We start from the raw sequence: 16,237 nt of genomic DNA, 5'->3' as shown, positions 1-16,237 counted from the left end.
TTACCTTTGCGCTGGACTGTCCATTCTCTATGTAAGATGTATTGTGATCTCAGTCATAGAATTCCCCCTCTTTGTATGACAGCATCCAATCTAGAATAAGTCTCTGCTTCCTTGGACCCTCTCAAAGTGCTCACACAAATAGCAAACCCTGTAATGGTTTCTTTATAATGCTCTTGTACTGAGTTCCATGGTTCCCTATGCTGGGTGCTCTTCCTTAAGTGAGTCATAAACTCACCTCCTTCAACTAGAGATGTGTCCCTGGTTGTATCTGGCTAAAAGATATTAAGAATAATCCAAGTTTGGTAACTCAGTGGATTAAAGCCTCAGTGCGTAACTTAGTGGGTTAAAGCCTCTACTTTCGGCTCATGATCCCAGGGTCCTGGGATTGAGCCCGGGGTTGGGCTCCCTGCTCAGCGGGGAGCCTGCTTCCTCCTCTCTCTCTGCCTGCCCCTCTGCCTACTCATGATCTCTGTCTGTCAAATAAATAAATAAAATCTTTGAAGAAAAAAAAAAAAAGAATAATCCGAGTTTCTTGCTTGGACAATCAGGTGTTGGTAGTACCAATAACAGAAATAAAGAATACTAGATGAGAGGAAGGTAATGTCTTCACTTTTTAACAGGTTATCTTTGACATAATCATGGTTTAAACTTTGTGTAGATATCCAGGAGGCTTTTGGTTGTCTATATGGCTCTATGGCTTAAGAGAGATGTCTGTGCTGTGCATTTACCTCTCATCTCTACCCATACATAAGGAGACTCAGAAATACATATCTGAGAGCCATTATTTATGTAATAATTAAAGCTGTGGGGTTAGCTAAGATCACCAGGGAGGGAATAAAATGAGAAGAGAAAAGGGTTGAGGACAGAATCCCAAGGAACACCTATATTTATGAGGTGAGTGGAAAGTGAGATACCCAGAAAAGACTCTTTGAAGAAGCTGCCATTGAGAAAAGAAGAGAATCGGAAGTAGAAAAAGACCAGAAGTTAGAGAAGGAAAAGGTTTCAAAGAGGAGGATGAGATTAGGAGTTTTGTATGCCGCTAAGAAGTCAAGTGAAGTAAGGAGCTGTTCAAGCCTTTGACATGCCCCATCATTTTCGAGTACCTCTTTACTTTCTCACACAATAGGATATTCAGCCTCCTCTTATTCTTCCTTGCCCCAGCCCTAGCATCAGCCATTTGTCTAAGGACTCCTGTTTCCTTTGAGTGGAAAAGATATTTAGGAACCATGATCTGGGGTACTATTCCTTCTAAGAAGCTTGTCTGTGAAGGTTTATGGCCACATGGTGATCACATGAGGGAATGGAAGGTCAGAGAGCAGGGGGAAACTTGGCTTAAGTAAAGATAAGTAAAGGAGAGGTCTCATTATCAGACCTGAAGCTTGAGGTCAGAAGCAAGATGATTAGACCTTGAGTCCCGGAGTGGCATATAGAACTCCAAAGGTTAGGATTCATTTTAGGAATCTGGGTGAAGCTCTCCCTTTCAGGAAGTATTAAGTGAGGCCATCTGCAAAGGCTGGGCACCAAAGCAAAAACTGAAGCCACTTGTGAAATATTTGGGTTATCTCCTGTGTCAAGCATTTTATCCTGGCATGTGGGCTCTTGTGTTAGAATTGTTAAGTCTCTACTTATTAAAATGATAATTATGTTTATTGACTTTAATATTTTTGTTTAAGATTTTATTTATTTATTCGACAGACAGAGATCACAAGTAGGCAGAGGAGCAGGTAGAGAGAGAGGAGGAAGCAGGCTCCCCACTGATCAGAGAGCCCGATGCGGGGCTCGATCCCAGACCCTGGGATCATGACCTGAGCCGAAGGCAGAGGCTTTAACCCACTGAGCCACCCAGGCACTCCATGTTTATTGACTTTAATAGTCTTTATCATCAAGAAAAGAATGGGGTTTCTGGTGTAAACATCTCTGATTTTGTCAACCAAGTACTCCAACCCCTTTTCTTCTAGAAAATTTCCATTTTCCTCCCACAAACATCTATAGGGAATTCCAACTCCTGGCTAAAGTTTATTGGACTAAAGATGAGTAACCACATCAAGTAAGGCTGATCAAAATACTGTGTTTTGGTCTTCAGTGAGCAGATGACCTAAACCAGGCCAGGGAGGGTCCTTCCTTGGGATTTGAAAAACTGATCCTGGGGAAGAGGCTTACTCCCTTTCTAAGACAGAGAGGTGGGGAACCGATATGTTTGTGGCATAATTCCCAGGAAGAAGTCAGTATAGGAGAAACAGAGATGGGAGATGAAAGATGACTCCAGGTGGCATTTGAATCTCTGATCCCTTGTCTGCAAGGCCCAGGTGTGCTCTTGCCATCTCAGAACCAATGAGCTTTCCAACACAGATTCCTTTTTGCCTAAAATAGTTTTGACTTGGGTTTCAGACACTTTTCACCAAAAGAGAGAGACCTCACTCATACAATGACTTCAAATAAATCTTGTTTGAATTTGTATTGTCAAAAGCTTATTACCTCATTTATATTATCAAAGGTTAACTTCATTTCCCCCTTTTTAAAATATATTAACATTCACTTGACATGTCCAATATAGCGATTCAACGATTCTATCCATTTCTTAGTGCTCATCAAGATAAGTGTTCTTTTGATCTCCTTTATCCATTTCACTCCTCTTCCTACCCATCTCCCCTCTGGCATCCACCACTTTGTTCTTTGTTTGTTTGTTTGTTTAAGATTTTATTTATTTATTCGACAGAGAGAGAGAGATCACAAGTAGGCAGAGAGGCAGGCAGAGAGAGAGGAGGAAGCAGGCTCCCTGCTGAGCAGAGAGCCTGCTGTGGGGCTCCATCCCAGGACCCCGAGATCATGACCTGAGCTAAAGACAGATACTTAATGATCGAGCCACCCAGGTGCCCTAGAGCTCATTCATTTTTATGGCTTTTTAATTTTTTATGGCTAAGTAATATTCCACTTTATACATATATATATATAAACTCATATAAGTCTATATATCATATAAACATATATAAGTATAATATGTGTAAAACTCACAGCTTTATCCTTTCATCTATCAATGGATACTTAGGTTGCTTCCATATCTTGGCTATTATAAATATGCTGCAATAAACGTAGGGATGCATGTATCTTTTCAAATTAGAGTTTTTCTTTCTTTGAGTAAATACCCAGTAGTAGAATTGCTGGATCATAGGGTAGTTCTATTTTTAGCTTTTTGAGGATCATCCATACTGTTTTCTACAGTGGCTGCCCCAGTTTGCATTCTCATCAAAGTGCATAAGGGTTCCTTTTTCTCTATATCCTTATCAACATTTTTATTTCTTGTGTTTTTTATTTTAGTCATTCTGACAGGTATGAGGTGATATCTCATTGTGGTTTTGATTTGCATTTCCCTGGTGATGAGTGATGTTAAGCATCTTTTCATGCATCTGTTGGCCATAACCCTAACCCTAACCCTAACCCTAACCCTAACCCTAACCATATGTCTTTGGGAAAATGTCTGTTCAGGTCCTCAGCCCATTTTTTAAATTGGACCATTTGTTTTTTTGGTGTTGAGTTGTATAAGTTCTTTATATATTTTCAGTATTAACCCAATATTGGATATACCATTTGCAAATATTTTCTCTCATTCAGTAGGTTGCCTTTTTGTTTTGTTGATGGTTTCCTTTGTTGTGCAAAAGCCTTTTGTTCTGTGGTATAGTCCCAGTGATTTATTTTTGCTTTTGTTTCCCTTGTCTGAGGAGACAAATCTAGAAAAATGTTTCTATGGCTGATGTCAAAGAAATTGTTGCCTACATTTTCTTCTGGGAGTTTTATGATTTCAGGTCTCACATTTGGGTCTTTAACCCTTTATCCTTTAAATCCTTTAAAATGAAGTTAACTTCATTTTGATAAACATTTCAAGTATTGAACCCAAATGGTAGGAAACAAAGTGACCACAAATGGCTGTTTTGTTTTTACTAATAAAAACAGCATTTGGGGCGCCTGGGTGGCTCAGTGGGTTAAAGCCTCTGCCTTCGGCTCAGGTCATGATCCCAGGGTCCTGGGATTGAGCCCCGCATCAGGCTCTCTGCTCAGCGGGGAGCCTGCGTCCTCCTCTCTCTCTGCCTGTTTCTCTGCCTACTTGTGATCTCTGTCTGTCAAATAAATTTTTTAAAAAACAGCAGTTGTCCAAAATGATTTTTTTCCTACTTATGCCTAATATCAGAACATCTATCCCAGGTAATCTCCCAAGAATCTTTTTCATATTAACAATCTGAGTTTAAATTGTATTTCCCTTCCTTACTTTCCCCATCACATTATTGCTCTGAGTGTATATTATCTTGTTTATTTATTAAATCATCCATTCCTAAAGAAACAAATAAATGGTCTGTAGGATAAAGTAGGTATACTTTCTTAACTTTCTCCCCTTTAGTTACAAATAATCTACCAAGTGCTTGCTCAAGTCATTTTGACAGGTTTTAGTGTCTACTCTTTCAGCTTTTGTATTCCTTAAGGGTAGTAGAACCCTTAATATTTGTGTTACCCAGACATTTGCTGAGTTTAAGGACAGCTATACAAGTTGGTTAATAGCTTTGTTCTTTAAAAGGACTCTGATTGGGGCATCTGGGTGGCTCAGTGGCTTAAGGCCTCTGCCTTCGGCTCAGGTCATGGTCCCAGGGTCCTGGGATTGAGCCCCACATTGAGCACTCTGCTCAGCAGGGAGCCTGCTTCCTCCTCTCTCTGCCTGCTTCTCTGCCTACTTGTGATCTCTGTCTGTCCAATGAATAAATAAAATATTAACAACAAAAAAAAGGAATCTGATTTTGGTTCAATGCTTATAATCATTAATGTATTCAATGCAGTGTTAAGTCATTGTGTTCTATGGTTTTTCATTGCCTGCCTCAATAGAATTAGCCCATAGTTTTCTTCTGGGGATTTACCTTTTCCCCATTCTGAGTCTGTGAGGTCTGAATGCATTCCGCATTTCAAGAGTGGAGCCATGACCCAGGCCTAAGGCAGCCTGCACGTGTGTTCCTGAGGTAGCTGCATGACCTAAACCAGTGCAGCCTGAGGACATTGCAGGATTTCTATGAATGCCACAGTAGATATGTTTTTCCTCTCCTTAGGATATGAACTTAAGGGTCTATGAGGTTGGTATTTCTGCAGCCATCTCATGAACATGAAGGGATTATCTGAGAATGGATTCAACCTAAAAGACATGGAGTCAAAAGATGGAGAAAGAGAAACCCAGGCCTAATTATTTAAATCAAAAATCAACTTTTTGCTCAAACCCATCTGAATGAGTCTTTCTGTTACTTATAAACAAAAGGATCTTAACCAATGTAATAATGGTCATGTGAAATTCACTTGAATAAAAGGAAAAATTAGATAAGTACATATATATCTGAATTTTTTAGAGCAATATCTGAGAGACAAATGAAAACTCGGACTATTGGCTGTGTCAGCTTGTCCTACATACTTGCCAAAATTAATCATCTAGAAAAGCGTAAGAAACTAGGCTCTGAGTGTTCTAAAAAAAAAAAAAAATCCAATCAATTTCTTGGGATATCCTGAGTCTGAGAGATATAGCCCAGCCCTGTAACAATGCATTATAGTGAGACAAGTTCTGAGTAGTGATCACGAGGTACAGGGAAGCCACAGTTATCACAGAGTCATAGGCTCCATGGATGGAACTTAGGTTATTATGCTCAGTGAAATAAGTCAGGCAGAAGCAGGAAAAATACCATATGATTTCACTCATATGTGGAATTTAGGAAACAAAACATTAACATAGGGGAAGGGAAGGAAAAATAAAATTAGTTGAAAATAGAGGAGGAGGCAAACAGTAAGAGACTCTTAACTCTAGGAAACAAACTGAGGATTGCTGGAGGGGAGGTGGGTGGGGGGATGAGGTAATTGGGTGATGGGCATTAAGGAGGGCACTTGAAGGAATGAGCATGGGGTGTTGTATGCAACTGATGAATCACTAAATGCTACCTCTGAAACTAGTAAAACTATATGTTAATTGAATTTAAATAAAAAATTTTTAAAAATGAAGAGTCGTAGGCTCATAGAATTTTAGATCTGGAGGAGTTAAAATCACCTACTGTTTAGTAATACAGGGGAATGGACTCATGCCATTTTCAACAATGTAAGTTGAAATACATGGTTTAAGTTAATCCTTAAATAACTGAAAATTTAAATATATGAACACAACAGTTTTCCAGTCTCTCCTACTGACTAAAGCTCTACAGTACAGGAGAATTTTTTAAAAAGATTTTATTTATTTATTTATCTATTTGGGAGAGAGAGAGAGAGAGAGAGAGCATGAGCAGGGGGAGGGGAAAGGGGGGGGGCCCAGACTCCATGCTAAGCCCAGAGCCTGCCCATGATGATGACAACGATGGAGGTCATCATCATGGGCTCCATCCCAGGATGCAGGATGCTGACATTATGACCTGAGCTGAAGTCAGATGCTTAACTGACTGAGCCATCCAGTACAGGGGAATTTTTTCTTGGCTGAGACCCATCAGGTCTTGAAGGACATAGAAGTTTAAAAAAGAAACTCTATCTCTTTTTCTCCTATTTCATCCTCTAATTCGTATAGTGGGATGCATCTTCTATTTCTCAAATCAATCTTTGAAGAATGTAATATATTTTGATTCGTATTTTTTGGGAGGAAAGATGTGGAGTAGAAAATAGAAGAAATTTAGAGTTAGCAGGTTTCATTTGCATCCTAGCCCTTTCTGTAACTGTGTGAGCTACTACCTTAAGCCCCATGAGGGCATAGCCCAGATTTGTCTTAATTCATCGATGTACACACAGGGCCTTATTGTGTCATAATATCTGGCACATATAACAAATGCTCAGTAGACTTTTGTTAAATTAATATCTAGATTTTGCATGAGTCCCTTAACATTTCTTTGTTAGTTAGTCTAACCAGTACAATAACCACCAAAACTTCAGTGTCTGGACACAACAAAGGTTTATTTCTCACTCCTGTTACAGTGGAACTTGGGTCAGCGATTGGGAGAAAAAAAAAATCTCTGCTCCACAGAGTCGTTCAGGGAACCCAGGCTCCTGCCACATGGTGGTTCCTCATCCCCTGCGGCTTCAAGTCCTCTACTGGACCTGGGGACTTAGATCCTGTGCATCTAATGCTCTAATGGCAGACACAAGAGAAGAGTTAATTTGGGGAAGAGAGGATTGTATGCCAAGTTTTGGTCAGCCCAGAAAGTGGGGGGGGGGGCTTTTTGCCACATTCCATTGGCCAGAACTCAGTTCTCTGCCAGCCACCCCCGCCCCCCGCCCAGCTTCCAGAGAGCTGAGAACTGTGACCTTGTGGCGTGTCCTGCAAAGGGAGAGGCTTGAGCATTGATGAGAACGAGCTTTCTCTGCACCACGCTTTGAGCCCCAACTTTTCTTCTGACAAGAAAAATTAACAATTGCTGTTTGCCAGCACTTTATGAGGATTTAATGAGGGAATAAATGTGGAAATGCTTGGTGACATTCTAATCAAATGTTTGTAATGAATATTTCCAGGTAATTTTGTTCCCTTTACCTCTGCATTTCCTCTCTGAAATGTGTAGGCTGATATGCTTTCTGAGAATCCTTCCCAAGTCTGAAATGATTAGATTTTGTCGTTCTTTTAAACCTTCATGAAGCAGGTGCCCCTTTGTCTTTGTATTGGTGCCTCAGGATTCTAGCACACGTGATGTGACAACGCAGTCCTGCCCCAAACCCTCTTCCATTGCTTAATATTTCCCATGTTCTTGTGGAGACATAACCTAATTCTTATCTCATTTTAATTCTGTTCATTCTAATTATAGATAAAAGATAATTTTTGCCTGCCTATTGCATCAACCAGTTCCAACCTGCTCCATTTCCTAATCTCAGAAGAATAATTGTAGATTTGGGGAAGATAACCTAAGAAAGCATTTTAACAGATTTGAAATAATTAAAACAAGCACGATTACTTTAATGCTGTCTTGAGAGAACCTACGTAATAGAAATCTGGTTGGACCCATTTCCTTTGTCTGTGGTTTCCTTAGTGCTCTTAGCCCAGTTTCCCATCTTTTTTTGTTGTTGTTTTTTTCCTCCAGCTGAATTTCATTTGTGGTCCATTGACAATTGCTTTGCACAGTTCCTGGGGGATGTCAACAAGCAGAGGTCTGAATTGTACTTAAAGGCTGATGAGGGGCTGATACGCACTGATATTCAGGAGTATACTGGCCTCTTCTTATCCTTCTCCAGACCATAGCCAGGAGACTCTTGTCACATGACAAATCCCATGATATTGCTGTGCTTTAAACACTTTATAGTATGTACTGAACTTAAAAAAACCCCAAACACCCAACTTTGATATATGTTATACAAATAGCACAATGCACAGATGTTTAGTACAGTGTGAGGAGTTTTGGTAATTGAATGTGCCTGGGAAGTCACCACCCCAAACAAGATACAAAACATTTCTTTTTCATATCTTTTTACTTCAGAAAGTTCCCTTGCTCCCTTTTACTAGTCATTGGCCCCTCCCCGTCCTTCACTCCCAGACGCAACCACTTTTTGATTTTTATCACCATGGATTAGTTTTGCTTGGCCTTTGGATTTGATACAAATATAATCACAGAGTGTGGACTTTTTTGTGCCTATTTTTACTTAATGTAAGATTTTTTTTTAATATTTTATTTATTTATTTATTTGAGAGAGAGAGCATGAGCAGGGGAGAGAGGGAGAAGCAGGGTCCCCGTTGAGTAGGGAGCCCAACTCAGGGACTCAATTCCAGGACCCTGGGATCATGATCTGAGGTGAAAGCCAATGCTTAACTGGCTGAGCTGCTCAGGCACCCCCTCAATGGAAATTTCTTGAGAGTGTTCCACGGTGTTGTGTTCATTCCTTTATATTAAGTATGAATATAGCCACAATCTCTTTATCCAGTCTTTTGTTGATGGACATTGGGATTGTTTCCAGTTTTAGATGTTTTAAGGCTGCTATAAATATCCAGGTCTTTCGAGGTCGTACGTTTTCATTTCTCTTGGGTAAATACTTAAGAGTGGAATTGTCAAGAAATATGGGCTTCGACAATCTAAAGACCCATTTAGGATGAAGACCGAATCCCCTGCATGGCCCTGATCATGTCTCTGGAGTCTGCACACGCCCCCTTCTCCTCACTCTCTGAACTTTAGTCCCTCTGTTCATGCTTTTCCCTCTGACAGAAACACAGTCCGTCCCACAACTGCCCGCCATCCCCATTAAGCTCATACTGTATCGTACACATTCATGGTCTGTGTTCTTGATGCCCTGGCACTTACCAAGACTATGGTTTCATATTTATGGGCATGATCATTTGTTTAGTGTTTCTCCTCACTCAGGAGCAAGCTCCACGAGGGCAGGTTATCTGCCCATTTTACTCGCACAGTGTCCCCCCAGTCTAGTTTCTAGCATGTACTAAACATTCAGTACCTAGTTGATGGTTGAACGAATGGTGGTCATTCTTCATCCACCACAGATTCTGTTCTCCTCTTTGGTAAAACACCTTTTGGTCAGCCGGAGAAGAAAGTCTGCCTTCGTGGGGGGGTTTGCTACAACCTGGACTGAGTCGGGGGGAAAATCCCAAGCAGTCAGTTCCCTTTAGGCGGCCTAGCTTCCAGGAAAGAGAAAAGCTTGAATTTCAATCTTCATACCTCTTGTCCTAAACAGAACATTTTAAAAACAAAATTCCTGCTCAGAGGGGCTTCTGATACAAATAAGACAGCAAGGCAATGCAGTTAGCAGATATTCTCCCTCAAACTAGACCAAAGGGGACTTGCTCCTAGTTCTGTTTTTTTCTCCCTAGTGTATCTTCTTGAGCATCATGTACTGGGGACATACTCAGGGTGGCACTGGTTCTCTTGGAAAGCAGAAATTTTTCTTGAGAGGGAATGAACTTATTCCAGAAAATACTAAAGGACCAAGTGCTATGCAATGAAATTTACTTCTATGTTGAAAAGAACCTCTGTGAGGTATTTTTATCATTTGATTTGCCAGAGCAGAGATGCTGATGAGCTAGGACGGCTCATTAACTCCACTGTTCTGTTATTGTGAGCAAAGCTATCCAGGGATGTGTTTAGCTACACATTGTCCCTCCACTTGCAAACCCCAATATGAACAATAATGAAGATGATTACTATATTTTTACATACCTTTGCATGATTCTGTATTTCTCATGGATGATTTCCTCTCCAGATCGATCTCTTGTCTGAACAGACGAGTATATGGCTACTCTCTATTCTTTAAGTGTTTTTTCCTTTGCAAAAAGGATGTGGAAGTGTGATCCTTAAAAAATGAGTGTGGGGGTGCTTGGGTGGCTCAGTGGGTTAAGCCTCTGCCTTCGGCTCAGGTCATGATCTCAGGGTCCTGGGATCGAGTCCCGCATCAGGCTCTCTGCTCAGTAGGGAGCCTGCTTCCCCCCTCTCTCTCTGCTTGTCTCTCTGCCTACTTGTGATCCCTCTCTCTGTGTTAGATAAATTGGAAAAAAAAATCTTAAAAAAAAAATGAGTGTGGTATAGAAAGGACTAGAGGTGTTCAAGAAAACAGCCTGATTACTTTTATTGCCATCTGGAAGTAAAATTATTTTAAGAATCAACAAACCTCTATAGAAGGAATGGATTATGCTCTCTTGTCTTTAAATAGTGGTGGGTGATTCCTTAGTTGAAGAGGAACTGGGAAAATCAGAGGTGATAATATGCTTTGGAAAGCCTGCCAAAAGTATTTATCAAGAAACTTAAGTGTTCATACCCTTTGATCTAGTAATTCCACTTGTAGATATCTGTCCTATAGAATTAATCATAGATATGGACAGGTATCTATTACAAAGAAGATCAATACTGTATTACTTATAATAGGGAGACATTAGGGATGATCTAAATGTTTAATAAAAAGAGAGTGGCTAAATTAACTCTGGGCTCTGCTTATTATAAAATGTTACGATATTAAATCACGTTTGCAAAGAGATTTAATAACATAGGAAAATTCCCCTAGTGAAAGAAGTACCTAGGGGCATCTGGGTGGCTCAGTTGTTAAGCGGTTGCCTTTGGCTCAGGTCATGATCCCAGGGTCCTGGGATCGAGCCCTGCCCTGGGCTCCCTGCTTTGCAGAAAGCCTGATTCTCCCTCTCCCACTCCCTCTGCTTGTATTCCCTCTCTCTGTGTGTCTCTCTCTGTCAAATCAATAAAATCTTAAAAAAAAAAAAAAGTACTTGGAATAAGGCCTGAAATATTGTAGGTACTCAATAAATATTTGTTCAATCAACACACGAATGGATTACTGCCCGAGAAATGAAGGTTAACATTTTTTAAAACTATAGGTAGGGTTAACATTTCTGGAAAGGCATTGTAGAAGGAGAAAAGGAGATAAAAACAGTTCTCTCCCCTTAAAAAAAAAAGGAGTGGGGGGGAGAAAACACACCAAAAAAACTTGATCTTGAATATAGGCCAATGGAAAAGCCTTTCTTCCAAGACATTTTAAGTGGAAATGGAGTCCATTTGCCGTACTGAAGGTGCTTTCCTCTAAAAATGAGATTTCGTTAACTTAATAGTTCTTGAGCACTTCTGTGTGCCAAAAATTTTGCTGAGATGTTAGTTTGAGGAACTTTTCTAATTTAAGAGTTTCATCCTTTTACCGTTTTGTTAGGTGAAGAGGTGGAAATATTTTTACCTCATTAAACAGCCTCGATTCCAAAGACCTAGACAGAGTGCCTGCCGCGTAAGCCTATTTCCTACACTTGCCTGCTAAGGTTAAGACTGGCAGCTGTAGGCATTTTTGAAAGTGTTTGCCTTGTACATTTTAGCTCAGTTTTTAAAACTGGCTCACTGCCATTCTGTGCTCCAGCTTGTGATGCTTAAATAGGAGCTTCAAATGCGGCAGATATAAAAGTGCCTGTGTGTGTGTGTGTGTGCGCGCGCGCGCGCTCGTGTGTGTGCGTGTGTGTGTGTGTGTGTGTGTGTGTGTAGGGCGATGATGGGGAGAGGCCCCAGAAGGAAAACCAAAAAAAGATATGGGTGTTGGGATGCCTGGGTGGCTCAGTTGGTTAAGCAGCTGCCTTCGGCTCAGGTCATGATCCCAGCGTCCTGGGATCGAGTCCGCATCGGGCTCCTTGCTCAGCGGGGAGCCTGCTTCTCCCTCTGCCTCTGCCTGTCATTCTGTCTGCCTGTGCTCGCTCTCTCTGCTCCCCCCCCCTCTCTGATAAATAAATAAAATCTTTGGGAAAAAAAAAAAAAGATATGTGTGTTGGAGGCCATGCTATGAGCCGAGGGCTGCACTTTTTAAGTGGAAATCAGGGGTCTACCTACAACAGGAATGTTTCAAAACTAAGATCAGGACAAAACCATCGTCAACAACCAAGGTCACCCTCAGGGGTACATGAGCTCTGAAGTGTATTACACTGGGCTTTCCTGTGTGGGAAGACTCAGCTCTGGGAAGTGGAAGAAAGCATTATAATTTTAGAACCCCTCTTTAAAAAAAGAATATGATTTTGGGATACCTGGGTGGCTTAGTTGGTTAAGTGTCTGCCTTCAGCTCAGGTCATGATCCCAGGGTCCCCGGAGGAGCCTCAGTTTGGGCTCCGTGGTCAGCAGGGAGTTTGCTCCTCCCTCTGCCTCTCCCTCTGCTCGTGCTTGCACTCATTCTCTCTCTCTCTTTTTCTCTCTCTCTCTGAAATAAATAAATAAAATCTAAAAAAAAAAAAAAAAAGAATGCAATTTTAGGATATAAATACTGTAAGAAGGAGACACGACGGGCTTAAGAAATGTTTGAATACATCCATCAAATCTTATTATGTGTATCCCCAACCCAATGTTTCCTTTAGCTAGATCCCATAATGTCCAAGGCCCCTCTCCGAAGCTCTCTGACAGGAGAGAGATTGTGAAGAAAGGAAAACCAGAGAGCAAAGACAGAGGTCCTAACTGATTATGGTTAAAATACCTTAATTCTGCAATAAAAAAAAAATTCTGCAAATTTATCAAAACACATGCCCCATGTGAACACATTATTAGGACTGCTTCTAGGGCCTTTACAAGGTAGGGAGGGGCCTTGAAACTCAAGCTTCATTAACTTTGGGATAAATCCTCCTCTGACCGTGCCCCACCCCTAGCATTTTTCTGCAGATTAAATCAGACTAAAGTTAAAGACAGCTAAAGGGATGAGTAGAAGGCAGAAATTATAGAAAGGACACAGTGGGGACTCATCACATACTTTTTTTTTTTTAAGATTTTATTTACTTGGGGTGCTTGGGTGGCTCAGTGGGTTAAAGCCTCTGCCTTCAACTCAGGTCATGATCCCAGGGTCCTGGGATTAAACCCCACATCGGGCTCTCTGCTCAGCAGGGAGCCTGCTTCCCCCCTCTCTCTCCCTCTGCCTGCTTCTCTGCCTACTTGTGATCTTTATCTGTCAAATAAATAAATAAATAAATCTTAAAAAAAAAACACTTAAAAAAAAAGATTTTATTTATTTGACACAGAGAGAGTAGGCAGAGAGGCAGGCAGAGAGAGTAGACAGAGAGGCAGGCAGAGAGAGAAGAGGAAGCAGGCTCCCTGCTGAGCAGAGAGCCCTACGGGGCTTGATCCCAGGACACTGGGATCATGACCTGAGCCGAAGGAAGAGGCTTTAAATCACTGAGCCACGCAGGCGCCCCTACATTCTTATTTTTGCAAATATTGAACTCTCAGGCAGGGACATGGCACAGGACATGTTAGGGCTTCTGGAAGAGACCTAAAGGAGTCTTCGGGCTGATGATCAGGCCTCCAGATGTAAGCATTAGCACAAATTAGAAAGCAAGGCTGTTTCAACCCAGTGGAGAAGAGAAAGTGACTTAGGAGGGTAGGGGGGTAACTTGGAGGTAGGAGAGCTGGGAGATAGTGCCTTGTCCAGATGTTTTGAATGCTATGGACTGGATGCTCATTGCTAGATTTGCAGTTCCCTCCAGGTTGGCAAATGAGTGAAATTGTACCAGGTTTCTCAGTGGAGAGGGCCATGCATGAAAAGACAAAACAAAACAAAACAAACCAGGGTTGATTGTTAAGTGAAGCCTAAGTGCTGGGGCCAGCCACAGGATTGGGGGTGCGTGGTTGATGGAGAGTTGATGAAGGATACTTGCAGCTCCGGAAATCCCTGAGGCAGCCACGGCAGAAACAGTGAGAGCATGGAGTACTGGGGCTGGATGGGAAGAAGGATGTGGGGGGTGGAGGACCCAGGAATGAGAAATAAAACCAGACCATTTGGGCATTTGGGTAAATTAAAAACGCAAGCATATTAAACAATGCATATTTTACTTTATCAATTTTTTAAAGATTTTATTTATTTATTTGAGAGAGAATGAGAGAACACGAGAAGGGGAAGGGTCAGAGGGAGAAGCAGACTCCCCATGCTGAGCGGGGAGCCTGACGTGGGATTCGGGACATTTCTGGAACTCCAGGATCATGACCTGTGCTGAAGACTGTCGCTTAATCAACTGAGCCACCCAAGCAATCCTAAACAATGCATATTTTAGAAGGACACCCAGAAAGAAAATGATGCAAATTAAGTACATCAGAAGGGCTGACTGTGGGAGAGGGTTAGAAGTAAGAAGGAGGGTAAAAGGGAACATGTTACTCACTCAATCCATAATAAACAAGAGAGGGGCCATGAAAACAAACCAGCAAAACACTCCAACAGCAATGAGAGAAAGTCAATTTTTTTGCAAAATGGAGAGATTCCCAATAATAACGCTTGGTGGGATCTGCATACAGCAGTTTCAGACTCTCAGTTGTTCCAAGAATTGTGGGGCTTTAGGAAACAAGGGATCCCTCTCATGTAGGAGAACAGAAGGACTATTTTTAAAAACTACTTTGTAGTTTGGGGGGGGGGGAATGACACATGCCTTTGCTTTAAAAAAAATGCAAATGATACAGGTTATTAACTGAATTGAATTGAATCCATGTAAAATGCTTAAAAAGAATGCCTGACCCATAATGAGCCCTCAATAAAGGTAACAAAAAGAACCTGAAATTCCACCACCCAGAGATAACCACAATTAAAATTTTGGTAAATGTCTTTTCTAGGAAATGTACCAATTAACTTAATTGCACATAAATGAAATCAAACTCTATGTGATGTTCTGAAACCTGGTTTTTTACACAACATCATACTATGAAGATGATTTCATGTCAGGAATATAGAATCTCCTCACTCTTTCTTAAGTCTAGGGTGTACATTATACAGATGTTCTATAATTTACTTAACCTGCTCATGATCAGTGGACATTGAAGCTGCTTCCGGTTTTCTATCATTATATGTAACGTTACTGGCCCATCTACACATACCTACCACTTTGTACTTGTTTGAATATTAACTCCTAGAAGTGGGATTGTGGGGTCAAAGGGGATGCACATTTGACACTTTAATACCACCAAACTGCCCTACAGAAAAGTTTTGGTGTCGTGCCTCCAACAATGATGTGCAGATATTTTGTTCTCTCTCAACAAAGGGTGTAGTTCTTTCCAATCTCTGGATACCTGCTGTGTGACAAATAGCTTATTGTCAATTATATTTTTTTGTTATTAAGGTAATGGTTAGTTTTATGTGTCAAGTTGGCTAGCCTATGCTGCTCAGTTTTTTTGTCAAACAGCAGTCTAGATGCTGCTGTGAATGCATATTGTAGAGAAGATCAACATTTAAATCAATAGATTTTGAGTAAAGCTGACTATCCTTCATGATGTGGGTGGGCCTCATCCAATCAGTTGACAGCCTTCAGAGAAAAGACTCTGGTCACTTTTTCCCTGGGGTTCGAGCCTGCTGTCCTGCCCTGCATGTTTTAGACTGCCTGTACCCACATGAGCCAATGCCTTAAAATAAAATTCCAATTCCTAAATATATGTACATATCCTACTGATTTTGTTTTTCTGGCAAACTCTGACTGATACAACTAATGAAGTCGCCCCACTCAACTGTTCATTAGCCACCTGTATTTCTTTTCTCTTCTCTTTTCTTCCTTCTTTCCTTTTTTTCATCCTCTCTCCTCCCTCTCTCTTTCTCTGTCTTTTCTTTCTTTCTCTCTCTTTCCCTTCCTTTCTTCCTTCCAACTATCTCCTTGTCTCCTGGTTGGCTCAGTTGGTTGAATGTCTGCCTATGGCTCAGGTCATCGGCTCAGGATTGAGTCCCGCATGGGGCTCCTTGCTCGGTGGGGAGCCTGCTTCTCCCTCTGCTTCTGTGGCTCCCCGTGCTTGTGCTCTCTCTCTCTCTCTCTCTGAAAAATAAATACATTAAT

Source organism: Mustela nivalis (genome assembly GCF_964662115.1).
Source record: "Mustela nivalis genome assembly, chromosome: 7".
Classification (NCBI taxonomy): Eukaryota; Metazoa; Chordata; class Mammalia; order Carnivora; family Mustelidae; genus Mustela; species Mustela nivalis.
This window is presented reverse-complemented; position numbering follows the sequence as displayed.